Source organism: Sapajus apella, unplaced genomic scaffold (genome assembly GCF_009761245.1).
Source record: "Sapajus apella isolate SASKATOON/1434 unplaced genomic scaffold, GSC_monkey_1.0 scaffold6, whole genome shotgun sequence".
In the NCBI taxonomy this organism is placed as follows: domain Eukaryota; kingdom Metazoa; phylum Chordata; class Mammalia; order Primates; family Cebidae; genus Sapajus; species Sapajus apella.
The window spans coordinates 42832774-42855802 of record NW_022436946.1 but is presented as its reverse complement, the minus strand read 5'-3'; the positions used below and the strand labels follow the sequence as shown (position 1 = coordinate 42855802).

Sequence of the window (23029 nt, the reverse complement as noted above, 5' to 3'; positions counted from 1 at the left end):
ATTGTGAGGGACCAGAAGGGTAGGCTTGAAGGCACCAAGAATCATAATAGCTCCTTTGCAATTTTGCCTCAAGCTCCAGAATATTAGTAAGCAAAATAATAAGAGTCAGATTTACTCTTGCTGTTTGTTTTATTTCATGGTATCGATCTGAAAAATAGTCAGTTATCACTAAAGCTTGGTTCCCTCATAACATTTCCCCTGTGCCTCTGTGATGCACTGTAAAATTGCCTGGCCCCATTCCCCTCTGTATTCAGCCTTTGGAGGGCCAGGGCCAGGAGCCTCCAGGTAGAAAGGAGGTAGAGCCAAAGAGCCCCTGAGGTTGCAAGCTGAACCTCTACTGAATCCCGAGAGAAGCTTGCACTGGCGGTGGCGGTAATCACACAGGCATCCGTCAGGCCCTTGCCATCTCCACCCACAGCAATCCCTGGCAGCAGCACAGGCCTAACCGTGGGGCCCTGGGTTGGGCATTATCTGGATAATGCAGGACTGCCAAGGGCCTGGAGAAGTAAGGGCCTCTCTTAATGCAAGTGGCTTCAGTAAGTTGGACAAGAAGCACGAAATCACAGGATCCCCATGTCTGGTATATGGTGGAGAAACTCACTTATAAAAAAGATGCCCCGCAAAGGACATGAACAGACACTTTACTAAAGAAGACATACCTGCTGCCATCAAGCATATGAAAAAATGCTCAACATCACTGTCATTAGAGAAAAACAAATCCACACCACAATGAGATACCATCTCACCCCTGTCGGAATGTCAGGTTTTTATTAAAAAGTCAAAGAATAACAGATGCTGGCAAAGTTGGGGAGAAAAGCAAACGTTTATACGCTGTTGGTGGAAGTGCAAATTAGTTCAGCCATTGTGGAAAGCAGTGTGGCGACTCCTCGAAGAGCTAAAAACAGAACTACCACTCAACCCAGCAATCCCATTCACTACTGGGTATATACCCAAAGGAACAGAAATCATTCTGCCATAAAGACATATGCACACAAATGTTTGCTGTAGCACTATTTATAATAGCTAAGACATAGAATCAACCTAAATGCCCATCAATGACAGATTGGATAAAGAAAATGTACATATACACATGTCATGGAATACTATGCAGCTATAAAAAAGAATGAGATCAGGTCTTTTGCAGGAACATGGATGGAGCTGGAGGCCATTAACCTTAGCAAACTAATGTAGAAACAGAAAACCAAATACCGCATGTTCTCACTTACACGTGGGAGCTAAATGATGAGAACACATGGACACATAGAGAGGAACAACACACACTGGGGCCTATTTGAGGGTGGAGCCTGGAGGGTGGGAGAGGGTCAGAAAAAGTAACTGTTGGGTACTAGGCTCAATACCTGGGTGATGAACCAACCAGTACAGCAAACCCTTGTGACACGAGTTTACCTACGAAACAAGCCTGCACATGTACCCTCAAATCTAAAATAAAAACGTTTAAGAAATTAAAAATAAACAAGATGCCCCGAAGGACATGGATTCTGTGCCCCCCCACACACACATTAAAGGATTTAGGAATTATAAATATCAGTTACCTTCTCTGTTGATCAAGAGATTATTCATATTCTGATCTTAAATTATTTAACCTGAATCTAATCATGAGGAATGAGGAAACAATCAGGCAAATCAAAATTGAAGGATGTTCTACAAACCAGCCAGCCTGCCCACCCCAGCTAGTCACGGTCAGGGGATGGGACCATTCTCTTAGAAGTTGGAAATTATCTTGAGCTGTGGTCAGGTCACCTTCCCCTTAACTGGGGATAGCTGGACCCCTAAATAAAATTGATGCCCTGTCTGGCAGGGAGAAGGGGCTGCCACCAGTACAGTCAGCAACAGAAGGGCTGGGTGTAAGTCTGAATGTTTGGGCAGGTGGAAAAGGAGGGAGGAAGTTAGGGGAAGCTTTGTAAACAAGAATCCAAGGTGGCATGCAATAATAGAAATTTATTCTCCTGGGTTTGCATTCTTTACATCATGAAGGACACAGTCTAACAGAGTGTAAAAATAGAAACTAGTACAGGTAGAGCTTGGTGGCTCATGCCTGCAATCCCAGCAGTTTGGGAAGCCAAGGTGGTAGGATTGCTTGAAAATTCAAGGCCAGCCTGGGCAACAAAGTGAGAGTCTGTCTCTACACAAAATCAAAAAGTTAGCCGGATGTGGTGGCCTAAGCCTATGGACGTGTAGTCCCAGCTACACAAAAGGCTGAGGCAGAAGGATCACTCAAGTCTAGGAGTTCAAGACCAGCCTGTGCAACACAGTGAGGGCCCATCTCAGAAAAAGGAAGGAAGGAAGGAAAGAAAGAAGGAAAAAAAAGGTATAGTGCTTGGTGTGCAGTGGAATTAGTGAGATGATGGGCTGGACTAGAACTTATGGCAAAAGTCACAGGCATGGAGGATAAATGGAAGAGACAGCTTGGAAAGCCTTGATGAGCAAGGAGAGTTCTTCTAACCAAATCCAAGGATATGGGACCGCCACCGTGGGTCCCTTGGCAGTAGCTCAGTGAGTAGAGACCATTATTTTAAGAAATGCCAGTCTGAATTGAGCCAGCAATTTCAATATTTTTAAAAGTTCAAATACTGTTTTAATTTAATTCCTTTTCTCTGCCAGCCCTGGGCACAGAACCTGGAGATGTAGCCATTTCTCTTTAAAAGTATTACTGCCAAGTGAAGCAGGCCTGCCAGTGAATGCGACCTGCAATATAGAAGAAACTAGCACATGCATTCTAGATTGTTCCAGTGGAATGTAGCGTCTACTTGAATTTTGCTAGAGCAAAGCCAAGTTTTTTCTATTTCAATGAGTTTGAGTTCCTATGGGCTAGAGAAATCATTTTTCAGCTCCTAAGCATAATACCATCACTGTGGAACCAGCAGGAGTTAAGCTTCACCTCTCCTGTTCCTCTCTCTTAAAACTGTTTTACCACAATTTACCTCCCACAAGACACTTTGCCCTGTAAGCCACCCAGAGATGCTAAGCCCAAGTCCAAGTAGCGCTGCCCTATGCCCTTTCTCAGGACCGCAGTCCACGAGCCACGAACCTCTCAGCCTTGCCCATGACTCATTAGCCACCAGGACTTAGTTTAGGGCTAAATTCAGCTCCTATTGCAACCCTCGGGCTGCCAGGGCAGAAACAAAGTTTGAAGGATGTTGTGTCCAAACAATTTGCTCCGCAGAGCAGATTAATTTCATACTGGCAAAATCCATACACTTAATAATTATCTAGACTGGGGGGAAAGTACCAGTAAATCAATTGCCACATAAAATACAATTTAAAGAATAGAGCACAAAGAGAAGAAATCTGGGAGTGTTCTCCCAGCTATTCCAAACCAGATTCACTTACAAAAACCTTCCATTCTGTGTCTTCTGCCCCAATTTGGCTTGTAGGCTCCAGAACCCTATTTGCACCTTCACCTTCAAAGCCTCCTTTTTGCCCATCAGCATTGGGGGTACCAACCCCTTGTGAGTCAGCCCCCTGCTGACACTCCCCTACCCACACCTACTCCATATAGCAAACACACACAGGAAATCTCTAGCAGGTCCCCAAAGGCCCCGTGCTCTCCTGGGCCTCTGTGCCTTTGTACATGCTGCTGCTCCTCTGCCTGGTGCCTTCCTGCCTGGCTCACTGGATCATCCTTCGGAAAGCAGTTCAGGGAGCATATCTGTATGACATCCCTGACCATCATTCTGGCTGAACTGCTTGTCTATGCCTTGCCGTAGTTCACCCCTCCCACCCCGCTGCCAAATCGTGGCTCTGTCTGATGAGTGTGTTGATCTGCTCTAGCTTCACACTAGATTTAGTGGGGATCTATCTGGGTCTTTCATCCTTGTACCCCTAGCTCAGGCCTTTGTTGTCTATTCCAGGACTTCTTCCCTTACTTTATAGGGAAGCCCAGTGTTTCCAGCTTTCACTGCCCCTCAGAAGCAATAGTTTGGAGACTCCCCTCCCAGAAAACTAGTGCGGGCAGGTGAACTCAGCACACAACCTGGGGGCACATCCTGAACCCTCAGCCCATAGCTTGGAGCAAGTCCCAGCACATCCAGAAGATTCTGTGGAGCTTCTTTCTTCAAACACTCTTCTTAGTAGATAGGCATGTCTAAAAATAAGTAAACAAACTGGGAAGTATTGCAAAATATTTTATCTCAACAAGCATAACTGAATGATCTTGCCTTGGCAGAGGCGTGAGGACTTCCTAGCCCCATCTCTACCAGTCTGTTGGCATGTTTACACCCAGCATCCCTTAGCCTTAGTGCTGGGAGATTATTTGAGCCAGTTTGGGGATCTGGGTGCTCACATGCCAAGCAATTCTGCAGCGGACACCAGCTGCGTGTCCTCTAATTCAGTTGAATTCTGACACTGTCTACCTGGTGATAGCACAGATCCCACTGATTAAGGGCTCAGTCCCACAAGTTTGCCCCTACCCCCAGCTTCAGATGCCCATCACAAGCCCCAGGTTGTGACTTGTGCTCCTGACCACCAGCTATAAATTGGGGTTCCCACAACCCCCTTCTTGGGTTTGATTAATTTGCCAGAGTGGCAAACAGAATTCAGGGAAATACTTTACTTATGTTTAAACATTTTTTATAAAGGATATCACGAAGGATACAGATGAACAGCCAGATGGAGGAGACGAACAGGGTGAGGCATATGGGAAGGGGCACACAGTGCCCATGCCCTTTCCGAGCATGCCCTCCAGGTACCTTCAAACATGTTTTGTAGTCCAAACGCTCATCCAAGACCTGTCCTTTTTTTTTTTTCCTTCCCATGGGGGAGTCATTATATAAACATAACTGATTAAATCATTGGCCATCAGTGGTCACCTAAACCTTCAGCCACTCTCTCCAAACCGGACATAGAGGGCTGGAGCTGAAAATCCCAATCCCTTAATCATGCCTTGGCCTTTTGGTGACCAGCTTCCATCCCAAAGCTATCTAGGAGCTCCCAGCCACCAGTCATCTCATTTGCAAACAAAAAGACACTTATCTCTTTGGAGATTCTAAAGGTTTTAGGAGCCAGGTGTCAGGAACCAGTGGCAGTGGCCAAATATATATTATTTATTATATGACGATATCACAATAAGATTCCCCAAATTACATAAACTTCAAGCCCCACAAATCCTGGATTGACCCCTGCTTCTACATACCCCTTTTATGGACCTCTGTGAGAATTTCTAATGAACCTATGCCCCTGAGTAGACACTTAATTCGATTAGCTAGTGCCCCAACCTGTGCCCTCACCAGTAGCAGGAAAATCTTATTCCCATACCTTGGCTAGCATTGCATTCTCCAAATTTCTAAACACAGCCTTGAGTGATTGTAAATTGTCTGAGTACACCACCCATTTTTCTTTTGCAATACTATCAGGAGTTCTTTGTATATTCTAGATATGCATCCTTTGTCATTTTTAGACCTCATAATCTCTTCCCAATCTGTCATCATCTCTTCAGTTCACCTGTGATGTCATTTGTTCACAGAAATCCTTAATTTTGACATAATCCAATCTAACAATTTGCCTGTGGCTTATACTTGAAAGTCTTGTTTAAGGAGTTCTTTACCCCTTCCAGGTTGCAATGCTTTTCTCCTGTTAACTTTATGATCTGATCTTTCATATTTAGGTCTCTCGTCTGCTAGAAATCTCCTTTGTATGTGGGGTTAGAATGAGGATCCAACTTTAATTTTCTCCATCCTTTATTCCTGTGCCTATTTTTCCATCACCATCTACTAAACAATCCATCCGCCCCCAATTAAACTGTGGAGCCAACTCGACATTGTATGAAATTCACAGGTAAACGCAGAGCTACGGGTGAACTGTCTGTTCTGCTCCACTCCCATGTTCAAAACAACTTTGTAGGATGTCTTGCTACCTGGTGGCCAATTTTCCCTCTTTATTCTACCATTTGATTTAGCTCCCTGTGGAACTTATTTTTTCCTATACATTTATTGATTTTTAAAATATGAAATGCTTCACAAATTTGCATGTCATTTTTGCACAGAGGCCATGCTAATCTTCTCCATATTATTCCAATTTTAGTATAGGTGTACCACAGTGAGAACCCCTATGCCTTTTAGAATAGGTACATCAAGTATCTATAAAAAAATTACAGCTAGGATTTTAACTGCGATTGCACTGGATTTGTAAGTTAATTTGGGGATATTTGACATCTTTATAATTTAAGTCATGAAATCTAAGACCTGGCATGTCTGAGGAGAGAGAATTGCAAGAAGAGATTAAAAGAGGTATTAATGAATGTCTTGGAGAGGGTCCCAAATCCTGTCCTCACCATTGGCCTTGCTTGAGTTTGGGAGGGTGGGCAATAAAAACCCATTTTAGTCAAAGAAGAACTGAGTGCAGAGGGAACTATGCTTCGCTTCCCTGGGTGTGAGCCAGAGGCTCTGAAAGTGTATAAGAGAAGCCCCTACCTGGAAAGGACTGAGTGAGAGACCAAGGAAGTCAGTGTCTCAGAAGCGCCCCCAATACCCAGCAGGGGGAAGAGAAAGTACCCAAGCATGCCCAAGCGTGCCCACGCAGCCAAGCACTGCAGGCTGGCAGAGCCAAGGGAACCTGAGAATGTGTGAGCCTGGTGACGTGAGGCCATGGTGGATTTGGACACAAGTGGTAGATGCCAGCGCGTGACTAAGAGGGCAAGGCGTGCCAAGTTTCGGCTGAGTCAATGCCAGTGGAAGGCAGAGAATAGTGTGAGCCAGAAACGCCCTCTCACCAGCGCCTGGGTGCTGCAGTGCCCTCTCTCTCTGCATAGGAACTGCGACAGCCTTCAGGGAGAAGATGTCCTGGGAGGAGGGGAAAGATCCAGAAATTGACTATTGATTCACAGAGTCTGAGTTTTAAAGCAAAAGTTATCTTGAATTGATAAGTTCAGTTTTATGGAAATAAATAGTCACATTTTATTTTTACCCCTGAGATATTGAATTATGGTGGTTATATAAATTTCACATCCATTATATAACTTTTACTTGCTGCAGACTGGATTTCAGTAGTAGAATAAAACCTACTGAGGAGGGACTTAGAGAATTAAATAAATATGACATAACTACAATGGGGAAGGAAGAAATTGAGGCATAGGCGGGGCACAGTGACTCACACCTGTAATCCCAGAACTTTGGGAGGCCGAGGCAGGTGGATCACCTGAGGTCAGGAGTTCAAGACCAGCCTGGCCAACATGGTGGAACCCCATCTCTACTAAAAATACAAACATTAGCAGGCTGTGGTGGCAGGCGCCTACAATCCCAGCTACTAGGGAGGCTAAGGCAGGCGAATGGCTTGAACCCAGGAGGTAGAGGTTGCGATGAGCTGAGATTGTGCCACTGCACTCCAGCCAAGGCAACAGAGTGGGACTCTTGTCTCAAAATAAATAAATAAATAAATAAATAAAAATAAATTGAGGCCTAAAGAAATCAAAAGCTTTGCTTCTCGTGAAAGTGAATTAATGGCAGACAAATGTAGATGATTTTATTATTTCCAGGCCTCACTGGTTCTAAACTTGAGCAAATACTTTGAGGGGATTGTGGAATAATCCTCCTGAGGCTACAGCCCTACTCACAGAGCTCTTCTAGGTAACAGAAGCTGACCTGCAGAAAGGGGAGTGCTTCAGTGCGGCTACCTCTCTCCAGAGTAAAGTCATCACCACATAAAAAGTGTCCAGTGCACGGCGGCTGGCTGGGTTTCCTGCTGTTGCCTGGTGACACCCTGTCTCATACAGAATGTGCAGCCCCTTGGGAGGTCAGGCATCCTGCAGCTGATCTGAGAAGACTCCTGGTCCAGTGGGAAGAGATGGATGTAGCTTTTATTTTAAGAGACGGGGTCTTGCTATGTTGCCCAGGCTGGTCTTAAACTCCTGGACCTCCCAAAGCCTTGGGATTACAGGCATGAGCCACAACACCCAGCCTTGTGTGGCTTTTAAATATCCCTTATTTGTGGATTAAAATGTTCTCTAAAGAAAGGTGGATGCTGCTTCTAAGATGCACTCCATTTTAGTTCTGGCATGGGAGGAGTTCAGAGTGTTTTATGTATACAATGCTCCCCACACCTCTAGCACGAATAGACAGTAAGTACCCTTTCTCCTACCCCTCACCAGCTCTAGGGAGCCCAGCGGAGTGGAGGCAGGCCACTTCTCCTCTGAGGACAGCCTCCTCCACACCATGCAGTCTTTGGGCATCAGCTGCTGCCCCTGCTGTACCAGCTAAGGGGATCCTTGTCTTGCCATGGTCTCTGGTTGTAGAGTCCAGGCAGGTCTCTCCTTCCAACTCATCCTTCTCTGAATCTGCTGGCCAGCCATCAGCATCTTCTCTCCTTTGAAATGGAGGGTCAGGAACTTTGACTCTTTGTCCTTATCATCTGTAGGGGTCTGTCACAGAGCTGGCTCCAGGGCCTTCTGTCCAGGCCCCTCGGCCACTGTTGCTCTGCTGCTCTGGTACCCTGGGACACAGGAAGCTTCACTAGGGCTCTCAGTCACTCCAGCTCTCACCCTGGGAAGGGAGTCCCCCCATGTTGATCTGAGGCATCTATTCTACAGCCATTTCCCCCAGCACTCATCTAGGGTAGGAAGCAGGGACCCCAAACCTGCATCCGTGTTCCCATCCTCTGATTTGATACAGCTCACAAGGCAAGAATGGTTTTTACATTTTTAAACGGTGGAAAAGAAGAACAATAGTTTGGGACACATGAAAATTATATAAAATTCAAATTTCTGCATCCATAGAATTATTGGAACATAATCATATTCATTCCTTCACATTATGGCTGTTTCTGTGCAACCATAGTACAATGGAATACTTGCAATGGAGACTGTGAGGTCCACAAAACCTGAAATATTCACTGTCCGGCCCTTTGCAGTGAAGGTTTGGTGACGAACCCCTGGCCTAGGCTGAACTCTCTCTCTCCTGATAGCTGTGTATAGTCAAAGCTACTAATGCCCCCAGAAGGGCGGGGGAAAAGCAGATGAGGCAACTTCTGCCACCAGCCCAGCAGCTGCCAGAGTTGGGGGGCCGTGGCTTTTATCATTGTTCTTAGGAAGGACCAGTACGTAGTCCTCCAATGGTAAATAATTTTCAGTAACTCCAAGTTCAAAAGTTCTCTTCATAACCAAATTGATTTTTTATGTATCTTTGGAAGAAAAGGTGACTACTTCCTTGTAATAAATTAACTTTTTTTTAACAATGTTTTAAAAGAATGAATTGATAAATAACCTCCAGCAGGACGATGATCTCAAGCCAACTCTGGTTAATTTTTAGATCAATCAGACAATTAGAACCACAAACTCAGGTATTAAAAACACTGAGGACAATCCATATAGGAAAATAATTTTGAGCGTATGTGTGTGTTGATCAGTTCAACAAACTGGATTGAGAATAAGAGCAGAGAGTTTATCCTCTTGAGGGAGATTTTGAATCTGATTATAGATTTGTATTGTTTAAAATTAGCAGTCCATCTCTAAGCTCATGGAGTAGGAAAAGGCTTGGGGGGATGGTAGGAATGTAGTCATCTTTTGTTCAACTTTCAGAAAGCCAAACCAAAGACATTACAACATAACAGAAAGTGTATGAACTTGTCTGTTCCTCTGAGCTTTCAAAAATTCATTTATTCAACATTCATTTACTGAGCACTCATCACTTACTTTTACGATGTATTATATTAGGGGCAAAAAGCTACAAAGATATATGTCACCATCTCTGCACACAGAGAGAATCCAGTAAAGTGGGAGGGTTTTCTCGGAGCAGAAAGGAGCAGACTCAGGTAGGTTAGCTCAGGAGGGAGATGTTTTGTAAGAATAAATGTGGAATAGTAATGGAGTTGGTCTTCCACAGAAGGCAGAAAGAAGCATTGGAAGGCACAGGCCTCACAGCCCTGGGACTGGGGAGCTGCTCTGGCTTCAGGAGACTCCAGGGCTCTGTGGCAGGAGTTGGGGGGCTGTGCCCACCGGCCTTGCTCAGTCTCCTCTGAGCTGCTTCTTTCCCTTGGCCTGAAACTCTTCTCTCCACCATCACTACGCTTTGCTCATAGTTTCAATATTTTGTAACCGGGGCTTCTTACAACCTCTTGTAGCTCCAATTCTCATATTTTTGTTTCAAAACATCCTACTGAGTCTTTTTTTTTCTTGACCTTTCTTTGTTTAAATTTCCAAGGAAGAAATGGTGTTTACCCAGCTTTTATGTGTGCGTCAAGTTAGGAGAAAAGTTGCGGGCCAGCCTGCTGATTGGCTGTTTTTTTGTTAGGTGTCAACCCTGAACCAATCTGCTCTAGGGACAGGGTCATACAGGGGAAAGTAGACTCACTTAGAGCTGCTACTTTGGGTTGTTTCCAGCAGGGTTAGTGGGAATGACAAATAATGTGAATAATTTGTTTACCATGGAAAGAAATACATATAAAATTTGCTTTATGCTATAATACTATGAACCAAATTCATTGGGCCAACATGGCTACACAGATGGCAAAGAAAGAAGAGAAACCATAGCCAGGTATGATTAGGGCTGGGGGAATCTCTTGTCAACAGGGCTTGCTCTTCCGTGGGTAGCCAGGGGGGCAACACCCAGGAGAGTTAGTAGCTTCAGGCTGAGTATTGTATCCAAGGGGTTTCCTGGCAGTCAGCCATCAGGAAGGCATTTTAAGAATTAAAGAAAGAGGAGAGAAACACGAATGGTGGCTCAACAGTTAACAGGTTTATTTTGAACCTAGGAGAGACTTCTGACCGAGTTAGGTCAGAGCCACACTCTTTAATAGACTAAGAGTGTTTAAGGATTCAGGGTGGCAGAGTTTATCAGAGGCTTGGACTGCTTCTCTGTCTCTTTGTTGTGCTTATCTGGGAGGGAGAGTGGTGTGTCTGTTCCCATACATCTTCCTGCAGCTGCAGGCATATCCCCTGAGTCTGCTTTGAGCTCCCCTATCTTAGTGCACCTGAAGGGAAAGGAATGTGCTTATTGAGGCCCACTGTTTCACTGGGGTGAAGTTTGGCAGCTACCCAAGAGACTTTCCCCCCCACCTCCCTCTGTGCCCAAGCTGTCTTATCTGTGTTTTACTGTCTGCTCTTTCTGGCTGCTTATAGTTAGAAGAGAAGTGATTTCCTTGAAATGCATAAGGCTAGAAAGGGAGCTGGAACTTAAAGTGGCTGTGTTTTTCCGAGATGACAGTGCTCCTGTCAGGCATAGTTCAGGGTGGTAATTTCTCCGAGAGCCAGTGATTGATTGTACTGAGGGTAGGTTCCAGTCCGACAAGGAAGAGCAACCAAAGTTAGGCAGGATCTTCAAGTTGTCTGAAGTTTGGAAAAAAACACTAATCCCAGTGCGAAACTGGAGGGCTAAGCAGACACCAGAAATAGAGGCTCAGTCTTATAGAACATGCGTGGTGTCTGGGTGCGTGTGTGTGCATGTGTGTATAGGGGAAAACACTGACACAACTCTGAGGACACATATCAGTCACAATAACACAAAAGATTCCTAGTGGTACAAATACCTGGAGACCTCACCTGCAACATGGCTAAGAGGCTAAAGACAGAAACTCAGAGGAGAGAGTAAGGATTCAGGGCGGTCATCACAGATAACTCTTCAGCTGACCTTGACATATGTATTTATCAGAAACAAAGGGAGGGAGGTGAGGAACCTCAGTCAGTAGAACCAAAATGTTCTGGGCTCATCTGATATCTTCCCCCTTCAGCCTGAAATCACCTACATAGCCAAGGAGGTTGTAAGAGAACCCAGAAGGTAAATTACTCCCAGTTCCATCCCACAGACGGAGGTCCACATGCAGAAGCCAGCTAGTAGACTGAATCTCCCATGAGTGTTGGTAAGAACATGCGAAGAAAATAACCCTGCAGGGCTAAGTCGCCCTCTTCTTCATTTTCAAGGAGCAGGGTGTCATGGCCCTTTTTAATCACTCTTTGAAGGCCTGAGCTACTTCTGTTCCTTCCATTAGTTCATCATGGAAAAATGTACTTAGGCGGTCACCCCAAGTACTTTAACCGTCTTTATCTGGAGTCTACCGCAGAATATTGGCTAACAAAATAAGTGATAAAAATGGCTTCTCATTGTAACATTAGTGGTCAGTTAATTAACATGAAGGAAGCGAGAAATGGGCTTTTACTATGGAACCTAACGGTGTTCAAGACAAGTGAACTGGGGAAAGAGTTAGGGACACTCTCTACTCTTACATAAGCTGGGTGTGAGATTTTGGCCAGCCCTTCACTCGTCATCTTCCTAAATGGCATTAGAAATGTGATTCTGACCTTGTCCTGTGTTCAGCTATGAATTCAGACAATTCTGTTACCTGGTGCAATTAAAATCTGGTCTTTAGAATACTGTACTGTCACTCTTAAGAGACCCTTTCATATAGAGTATGGACAGAGTCTGTACTCTGACTGAAAGGGTCAGAGGGCTGGAAATTTGCCAAGCTTACAGAACCAGCTGCATGAACTATTTCAGATCTTCTTACTAATAAATATGTATGTGTGCCAGCATTTGGGCTGAGATCTGCCTTCATTATAACATGATAGGAAGTAGGGTTATGAGGAGATGAGGCTAATCAGATCCCGCTACTTCTTGGCCAGGCATAGGCAACCTTAATGATGCAGAAAAGGGATGTCTATAGAGGCCAGGCAGCACGATTCATTTGTCCACTTCACAAGTGTTTCTCCCATAACTTCTGTGTGCCAGGCTTGTGCTCCTGTGCACCACACTGAGGGCACGCAGTTGCATAGGGCACACATGTGCCCCTCCCTCAAGCAGCTTACAGATCAGGAGACAAGTGATCAAGCAAGTAATAACAACCAGTGGTGAGTAATATGGCCGGGAAAGGCAAAGAAGCAGGGACACAGAGCCGACAGAATATCCGTGGGTGGGAGGTTGGCACAGTGCCTCTTTTCTGCTGAAAAATTCAAGTGCTAGAACCTATCCCATACACCACTGGACAAATGCCTAAAGGCCACTGGTGGGCCTGACCCTATTACAGAATTTATAGCTCAAGGACATTTTTTGGTCCTCTGGTCATCCTCTTCCCATCAGCTTGGGGTCACGTGGACACCTGGTCCCCTCCTATTTTTATCCCAGAGGGCACTGAGGTTCAAATACACACATTGCAGTTGGCAGATTTTATCCCCAGAGGCCAAAGCACGAAGAGGCTCCGTGACTTGCCCAAGGGCATTTATTGAGTCAACAGTAGAAATGTGAAGAAAACTCAGTCACCTGACACTGGGGCCAGCTCCCCTTCCCTTGACACATCACCTAAGGGGGAAAATAATCTTCTAAAGTATCAAATAACTCTGGTCTTTTGATGAGTGAGCAGGCTGGTGAGCAAATAATGAGAAAAGTGAGTGTTGAATTTCCCTTGACATAACCCCTTTGGAAAATGCAGCAGCAGATGCAAGAAGAATGTGACTTATGTTGCAATGAAAGCAAAAATATTTTCAAATAGCTTCAGAGGGCTAATAAACAGAAGCGCTGGCTATGTGTGTCAGCTTAAAGGAGAGCAGAGAAAAAGAGTCAAACGTATAAGATCCTAGGATTCTCAGCCAGGCAAGATGACTGCTCACAATACACGGCTTTTAGATGGGGAATGAGTGTCCTTTTTCATCCTCTTAGTTATGGAAGCGAAGGAGAAAGGCATTTTTAAACACAGGTCACTTAAGCGTAGTCTCACCTGAGACTATGGAAGCTAGTGATGCGTGCTGATAAAATCACTGGTGCTGGATTCTTGCTGAGATGAGAAGACAATGCCTTTGGGGGTAGAGAGTCTGTGAGTCACTCCCTCTGTGCTGAAGAAAGGGACTCAGGAGAGGCCTGGCCTGAGTGCTGTGAATCCACTGACCCCTCAGTCACACTAAACATCTATGAGAACCACCAAGGAATGGACTTCTACATTTCAGATTGTGAATTTGGAAAGGAATGAAATTTCTTACAGAAGTTTATTTTCTATGAGGTAGAATTTCTAGACGTTTCTTTAAAAATTGTGGTTTCCTTGGCCTTAAAGAGTGACAATACCTTTTCCCTCAGCATGATTCCGCCCCACCCTAAAACAGCACTGTGTCTGGTTCCCAGCCCTTCTTGGCCCGAGTGGCAGCACCGACAATTAGGTTTCTCCAGTCTTCCTTTAATAAAACAAAACAACATTGAAATGGGTTTCTGTGACGGTTAATTTTATGTGTCAATTCGATTGGGCCAAGGGTTTGCCCAGACAGCTGGTAAAACATTATTTCTGGGTGTGTCATGAGGCTGTTGAATTGGTGGCTGCATAAAGAACACCTGCCTCACCAATGTGGGTGAGCACCATCCAATCTGTGGAGAACCCAAGTACCATCAAAAGGCAGAGGAAGGGTGAATGTGCTCCCTTCTTGAGCTGGGGCATCTATCTTCTGGCCTCAGACATTAGGCTTATGTATATATATCAGGCCTATATATTATATCTCTCTATATGTCCTATATATATATATATATATATATATATATATATATATATACGTGTGTGTGTATATACAGAGAGATATAGGCTATAGAGATATATATACACACATATATATACAGATATAGATATATAGAGAGATAGGGTATATATATAGGACATATACATCCATATAGATCTATAGATCAATAGGATATATACATATGTATCTGATATCTATACATGGGATATATACATCTATATATCCTATATTTATAAATGGGATCCAATATATAGATCTATATATCCTATTGCTTCTATTTCTCTTGAAAGCCTTAATACAGCCTCTTTAGTATCTTTCTGTTTAAAAATGAAAAAGAAGATGGCAAGGAAAAGATTTTCCTTCAACATTTAGTTCATTTGTAGGATTCTGTTTACTGAAGCATTTCTACGGGCTTCATTTTATTAATGCAACCATATACGATCTACCCGTGTTACTAGACACATAACATCCACACCGCCTAGCAATTTAAGATTAGAAAGCTCAGATCTGGATGGCCTCGGTGTGCCCATTTGACTCAATTTTTCTTTCCTCATCTGCAAGATATTCAAGATTATTATATCGATTGATTGCACTGGGAAAGAAGAGGGGATGTCACTAAAGTTGGACATCAGTACATTTTCCTAACTTTTAAAAGGTTTGTAACATGGAAACAAATCTCTCTAGACCAAACTACACAAGAAGCCAATTCCCTTCATATGAAAAGTGTTCCACTTGACAGGAAAAATCCTTTGATTTTTGTGCAAGGAAATTCTAAGAAAGAACCTGGAAGCTCATTTACAGAGACTAGAGAAGAATAAGCTCTCCGTGGAGAGCTCTTTCCTGAGACCTGAACACCCAACTGTCTTCTGGACATCATTTTCTTAGACACCCCCAAATTCAACATGTCTAAAACAGAACCTATTGTCTCTTCTCCCCACCCCTCCAATCTTGCTCCACTGAAGTCGCTATCTCACTGATGCCACCATCTTCCACCCAGGTGTCCAAGCCAGAAACCAAGGAGCCCTCTGTGAGGCCTTTCTCTCGCATCCTCTCCACTATCCAGTGAGTTACTAAGTCCTGTTACTGCTGCTTCCTACATCTCTCCCATATTTACCCACTTCTCTTCATTCTCACTGCCTGCCACTCCCCTGGCGGCGGTTCCGAGCATCTGTCATCTGGATCACTGCACCAGCCTCTTAATGGGGGCCCTACCTCCTGCCTTGCCCTCCATCTGTTTCCTACATGCAGGGAGAGTGATCCTTCTAAATGCAAATCTGATCCTGTCACTTTTCTGCTGAAGATCCTTCCATAACTCCCCACTGGGAACAAAGGTCAAACAATGCTTAGAAAGAACTTCTTTGTTTGAACGGGTTTATCTCTTCAAAGTCTTGACTAGCCACTCCTACCCCCTCCTACTCCATCCTTGAGCTGTGAAAACTTGGAGGTCCCAGATAAATCTGCCTTGCAGTCTGTCTCCTCTTGGCCTTTGCATATAGAAGCCCCGCAGCATGGAACGCTCTTTACTCTCACTCTTCACCTAAAAAACTGCTACTGGCCCTTCAGATCTCACCTTAGAAGCCTCTTCTTAGCTTACATGCTCCCATCACACAGCCTGTATGTCTCGTTTCAAAGCTATTGCCTCACTTGGGAAGGCAAATGTCTATTTACTCATTTGGCTGTATTCACTGCTAAAAAATATGCTTCTTATATGACATGTTAGAAAAGGCAGACCTATAGTGACAGAAAGCAGATCAGTGATTGCCAATGGCTGGGGGGAGGGTAGGAGATTGACAGCAAGCAGCCCAGGCAAACTTTGGGGTGATGTAAACGTTCTCTATCTTGATCGTAGTGGTGGTTATACTACCCTGTGCATTTGCCAAAAATGCATCAAACGTCACACTTAAAATGAGTAAATTTTATTTTATAGAAAGTATACCTCAATAAAGCTGCTTTTAAGAAAAATTAATATATGATCCTCGATGGCAGGTTTATACTTAGAAGCATCCCTGGCTCATAATAAGTACCTACAATAGGTATTTGTTATACCAATGAATGGATAAACAAATGAATATTATTTCCTTTCCCCTACTGTTTTGTACAATTGGCATAAAATTACTTTTTTTTAAGATGTGTTTTTAAAGTGTTCATTTATGGCTGGGCGCAGTGGCTCAGGCTTGTAATTCCAGCACTTTGGGAGGCCAAGGCAGGTAGATCACGAGATCAGGAGTTTTAGACCAGCCTGGCCAACACAGTGAAACCCAGTCTCTACTAAAAATACAAAAAAAAAATTGCTGGGCATGGTGGCAGGTGCCTGTAATCCCAGCTACTTGGGAGGCTAAGACAGGAGAATCACTTGAACCCGGGAAGCGGAGGTTGCAGTGAGTTGAGATCACGCCACTGCACTCCGGCCTGGGTGACAGAGCTAGACTCAGTCTCATTTATGACCTACCTTGGCATCCCATCAGTGGAATTCAAATTTCTTTCAGTGAAACATGTAAACATAAGACCTGTGCATGTCTTATGGGAGAAAATGTTTCCAGGATGAACTCAGAGGAGGAAACAGCATTACAGTGGCTCCAGACAGCCACAGTTTTACTTGCTCTAGACTTGGAGAGGCTGAGAAATAAATGCTTCAGGAGATTGGCTAGCAGCAGTTCTGAGGCCTGCTGCAGGAATGTTTCTTTTCTGGAACCCCTGGCTGATCTGAGTTCTGGATGCACCATGTCTTGAAGGCAATGACAATACCCACTTTCTATTTCTTAGCTGCATATGTCTTCCTTCCCATGCACCAGGCAGCTCAGCAAAAATAGAGTGGGAGCTCCTGCCGAGACCACCACGTGAATGCCTGGGTGCTGATGCAGACAGACTAACTAGAGACAAGTACCTGCTTTGGCCTGAGACATCTTTGACCAGAGGCACAGGATGTACTTGCTTAACGGTAACCTATACCAGCATTAACCCTTGCTCAGCTATGCCAGGTTAGGAGCCCTTTCTGCACTGACAGTTTCCTTCATGAACAAAAGAATATTTTGAATTGGAAAAGAGTGGCTTGCTCCTTCCTTCATTTTCAGTTGAGGAAACTGAGGTCAGAGAGGGTGAGAGACTTGGCTGGACTATCACGAGCTCTCTGGGGCTGGAACCTTGGTTCTGCACTTGAGGGCCAGCTGCCAGCAGCCTCCTCCCTGCAGCACTCCCGGGTGGTTTGCTCATCTCAACACACTGCAGTGCGGGATTGTGCTCCCCTTCATAACCCAGCAGGGACTAGCTCAGGTGACGTGGCTGATTTCAGAAAGTACTTGGTGAATCAATATAATGAATCTCAGAGTTCAGATTTTCTCTCAGATTTTACTACTGAACAAATGAAGAGAACAAAAAGTAAAAACAAATGGACCAATTTTTTAAAGATCACACAACTTATCACCATTCCCATGGAATTGATGGACTCCCTTGGAAGGTGACGGCTTCTCTCCCACCTGTCTAAGCGCACATGAAACACATCAGGTCCACTGTGTGGGTCAGCACCACCTCTTTTCCTCTAGCACACCTGGTGGAGACTGTTGAATGAATAAACACACAACCTCATTTGTAAGTAGGTGGCTTGGAATCCAGAATGCATTTTCCAAAGGAAACGACGTCATCGGAGGGCTCAGGTTTCCTGGGCCTGCCCACAGAACCTAATTAATCTATCACACTACTGAAAGGCTATATATTTTCCATAGGAAATAAGGGGAGAAAGAAGTACAGTTACCATACTCGTCATAAAAGAAACACAAAAACCTGAACAAGAAATGTTTGCTAGGGCAGACCTTATCCCCACTACCCAACTCCACTGAGAGGATGGAGAGGAGCCTGTCTCTCTCTTAAATGAGTGATCATGCCTCAAAATTAGTGACTTCATTTACTAACAGCCGAATCTCTCTCTGACAGCTGCTTAGATTAACCAGGCATACATTACTTTCATCTTTAATAAACAGGCACTCTGAAGTCAGTGGCTGGTCTCCATGGCAACCAGATGAAGATTTTCCACTGATGTTGGGGGCACAAAGGAAGAAGGAATAGACCCTGAGACGTCAGGGGAAGGGATGTATGGGTTATAACTTACTGTCCTCCGTGTCTTTATTGGTCCCAGGCTACCTCCCAGCAAGAATGGAGAGTGGCTGTTTCTACCCTTTACTGCACACAGAGAAAGAACGGTCCTGATCAGTGCTATCAGTACTATGGGAGAGGGCTGGGTTACAGAGCTTAGCACACGTCAAGGCCTGCACTGCCGAGGACCTACATGCAATCGCATCCGACTGAATTCTCATTTCCTGCGTGTGCCTGGCCCTGTGCTTCATGCTGCAGGGGTGGTTTACAGTAGGAGCACATGGACTAAGTGAGGAGAGATGCCAACATATATCATGGGGAGGGCAGGAGGAGGTCCAGCCCCTGCCTCCCCAACTGGGAACAGTCGCAGCTCACCGCACCATTTGCCTTCAAGCTAAGCCACACCTAGTTCTTGAGCTCTGGCCAGAATAACTTTAGCCTTGCCAATCTAGCAGCTGGTCAGACTGAATCAAGCATCTTTTGATAATTCATGGATGCAGCGTCATCCACTGGGCCTCTAACACCTGGAGACCCACAGAATTCCTGCCTGCCCTGAGCCATGACTGGTGGATTGACTTGGCCAGCATGACTTACATTCCTAACCCAGGCTGAGGCCCAGACACCTGCCTTTCTCTTGCCTGTATCTTACCTCAGGCACCTGAACCTAGTTTCATATCCCCAGGCAGGTTCCTGCTGTAAAGGAATGGTCACCCAGAACCTCCCTGACAAGAGTCTTCATTCACTTTCAGCTACTGTTTGCTGCTAGAACTGCCTGCCTCTATGCCCCAGCAGGGGGACAGATTGCTGTGGGCCCTGAAGACTGGACCTTGGACCACTTGCACCCCCTCATGCCAAGGCCTGTCAACTTCTAGTACCAAATTCTTCCTCATCCCTACAAACCAGGGATGCTGCCAAAACACTAGAAAGCTTTATTCCTGAGCCTAAGGTGATATTTGAAATGGGCCTTGAGGGGGGGCCAGGATTTGGACAATAAAAGAGAGGACTTTCTCTGTCAGATGCAAGGTCCTTGATGAGAGTCATTGGGTGATGGTGTCACTCTTTCAAATCTCTATTAGGTAACCCCAAGCTCCTGCCTCACTCAGTGGGTAACAATACAGGTCATCCTGGTGGGTGGAATCAGCTCCCGCCAGGGCACCTGCTGCACAGGCTGGTGTTCAGTCACAGCGTCCTCCTGGAGTTGGGTTGTGCAAACACAACCAATATCCTCCTAGGGTTCTTAAAATGGAACTTGACAGCCAAATTCTGTAAAGAGAATTTATAACTAAAATTTACTAAATATATCCACTCATTATTCACAAAATCAATAAGGCTAGAGAAGCAGGGACCTGTCATAAAACACTCTTGTAGGACACATTAAGGAGCGTGGATTTTTTTAAGGAGGCAATGTTGAGCTCTCAGTTTTAATCTAGGGAATAATGTGATCAGATGAGGCCTTAAGAAAATGCCTATGTTGTTGTAGGCATAGAGGCGAGAGTGACGGTTTAGAGACTTAAAAGAAGAAGCCAAGTGAACACTTCTGCTCAGTTGCTCCATGAGGGGCAAGGAGACAAGGAGATTTATAGGCTGCAGCCTCCTCCACTTGCCCTGTCTGTTTTCATGGTGCTTTCTGCTGGACTCCCCAGCCCTCTGCTGTGTCTCCTGCCTGCTCCTCCTTGGGTGTTTGCCCATATTCCTTTTCTCCTGTATTTTTCCACTTTCATCCTATGACAGTGTTTCCTGAGCTCACCTCTCCTTTTCCTACTCTCTGTTATGGTATTCAACACGGGGGAAGGCTGCTTGCTTTGCCCCAGGTAACTCTCTCATCCTCACTGCCAGCTTTAAGGGAAAAGACTGGCCCCAGAAGACAAACCCTTCCTCCTGTCTGTTGAAAACAAGTAGGCTGATTTTTCCATCACAGGAGTGAAATAGCAAAGTCTGTTGGTTGCACCAATGGATCCAGTGTCTACTAGGAGCTTACTACTCATTTCTATGCATTTAGTGTGGTATACTCCAGAAGGTTCTCTTGCCCCTCCCTTGACCCAAAATATCTCCTGTACTGGAGCTTGAAAGCCTACCATTAACCAGTCATTCCTTTGTGTTAATCATTACTTTCTCCCAATGGTCTTCCTTTGAACATAAAAGCACTACCAGAGGGGAAAAGATTTGCTTCCTAATGCCTGGATGCAAAGCATGGAGAGGAAAGGGCGGAAGGTTTCAAACCTTCCCAATGGGGTTGGGGCATAAATCTAATTTGATTGGGTGTAGAATTAACAAAATACATTGAAATTATAGAACTGCTGATGTCCATATAGTCATTTTCCCATTTTTAAATCTTCTTCATTTAACTATAACATGCATGCTTACAATAAAGTCTATAAATCTTAAGTGTACAACTTAATACATTTTAGATACAGATATACTCATGTAACTACCACCTAGATTAAATGTTATTTCCAGTGCCCCTGGAAGGCTCCTGTGTCTCTTTCTAGTCAATATTCCTCCAAAAATAACCTCTCTTCTGACTTCTGTTACCCTAGAATCATTTTACCTATCCTTGAGTTTCATGTAAATGGAGCCATGTGGAGCCCTGACTTTTTGACTCAATATAATATTTTTGAGATTCATGCATGTTGTTGCATAGATCAGTCACCTGTCCCTTTCTATTATTGCCTAGTATTCCGTGGTACATATTTACTACAACATCTTCACCCACTTTTCTGTTGATAAACACTTGAGTTATTTCCAGTTTGGCATAAAGATGTTTCCTATTTTGAATAAAGCTCCCAGAACATTCTTTTACAAGGTTTTGTGAGCATATGCACTATTTTTTCTTGGACATCCACCTAGCGGTGGGGTTGTTGATTCATAGTGTAGACATGTACGTAACTTTATTAAAAACCATCAAATAGATTTTCAAAGTGATTATACCTTTTTGCATTCCCACCAGCAAATGTGTGAGAGTTGCAGCCACTCCACATTGGGACAGTCTTTTCAATTTTAACTATTCTGGTAGAGAAAATTTTGCAATATATTTGCTACAAGAGGCAGATTCCTGAGCTGGGGGTCCTCTGCAGAGAATAGAGACCTTCTATCAGTGACAGATGTGGAAGTGGAGTTCTGATGAGTTTTCATTTTTTTCATCTTAATAACAAGAAAGTGTGGGGCTAGAAAGCTAGAGAAATATTATTTATCTTTTATCAGTATCAACTAAAAGAAAGCCAATTCTGGGGGTAGTAGAAGGATGTCACCAGTGGAGAAAAGGGCTAATTTACGCTAATTCTAGGATAACACTCCAGATGGGGTGTTAAGACAATACTGCAGACGCATGTCTGACGATCCAGTCAGAAAGGGAGCTCAGACCAGGATACTTGGTTGCCAGCAACAGAGACCAGCTTGAGCTATTAGGCTGGTGCAAAAGAAATTGTGGCTTTTGCCATTAAAAGTAATGGTATTAACCATTACTTTCCAGGACAACCTAATATTATCAAGTGGGAATGTACGGAAGGATATTTGTGTACCCATAGAATTGAGAGTTGAGAGCCAGGCCTAGAGATGAGCAGGAACCAGGAGGATCCAGAAGGCCATGAGCAGGCAGCTCAATGGATCAATGTGCTTCCCTGTTAACTGTTTCTGTCGTCCTTGTGTCACTTGTTTGAGGTTCAAAGATCCAGAAGTGTTCATCAGATTTGGTTGAGCTTAGGCCACATGCCCACCCTCAGGGCTGGAGGAAGCAGAATCTGGCCACTTCACAATCTTCCATGGTGGGAAGCTGCTGGGACATTCTTGTACAAGGTTTTGTGAACATATGCACTATATTTTCTTTTGGACATATACCTAGCAGTCGGATTTTTGGTTCATAGAGTAGACATGTATGTAACTTTATTAAAAACCATCAAAAACCACCTGGATTTATACCCCAGTAAGGCTGCATCCATGGGAATAAGTAATTCCCTAAAAGAAATCAGATGCCATCAGGAAGGAGGAATAATGTTTAGTAGCCAAAAAATGCCCTGTGTTCACTACAGGCCTGCCTTCAATAGCATTAAATTCACACTATCGTGTTAATAGCTATGGAGGATGAAAGGAAACTGGCCTGGTCCTATAGGGTGAGCAGGGAAAGGGAATTTGACATCAACAATAAAGGCCTAGCCAATTTGCTCACTGCTTCTCAAATGGACTTGAATAAGATGGTACTGCGCTACAAAATTTTTTTTTTTTTTTGAGACGGAGTTTCGTTCTTGTTACCCAGACTGGAGTGCAATGGCACGATCTCGGCTCACCGCAACCTCCGCCTCCTGGGTTCAAGCAATTCTTCTGTCTCAGCCTCCTGAGTAGCTGGGGTTACAGGCATGCGCCACCATGCCCAGCTAATTTTTTGTATTTTTAGTAGAGACGGGGTTTCACCATGTCGACCAGCATGGTCTCGATCTCTTGACCTCGTGATCCACCCGCCTTGGCCTCCCAAAGTGAAAAAATTTAAATAGCAAAGGGTGGTGGCACATACCTGTATTC

At 44.4% G+C, this 23029-nt stretch overlaps 1 non-coding gene across 1 annotated transcript; it reads right to left on the bottom strand.

The window, feature by feature from the left end:
- Window positions 1-5956: 5956 nt before the first annotated feature.
- On the bottom strand, window positions 5957-6062 carry LOC116549807. Its single transcript, XR_004268087.1, has one exon. It is a non-coding gene; the product is annotated as a U6 spliceosomal RNA (small nuclear RNA).
- Between the last annotated feature and the right edge of the window lie 16967 nt (window positions 6063-23029).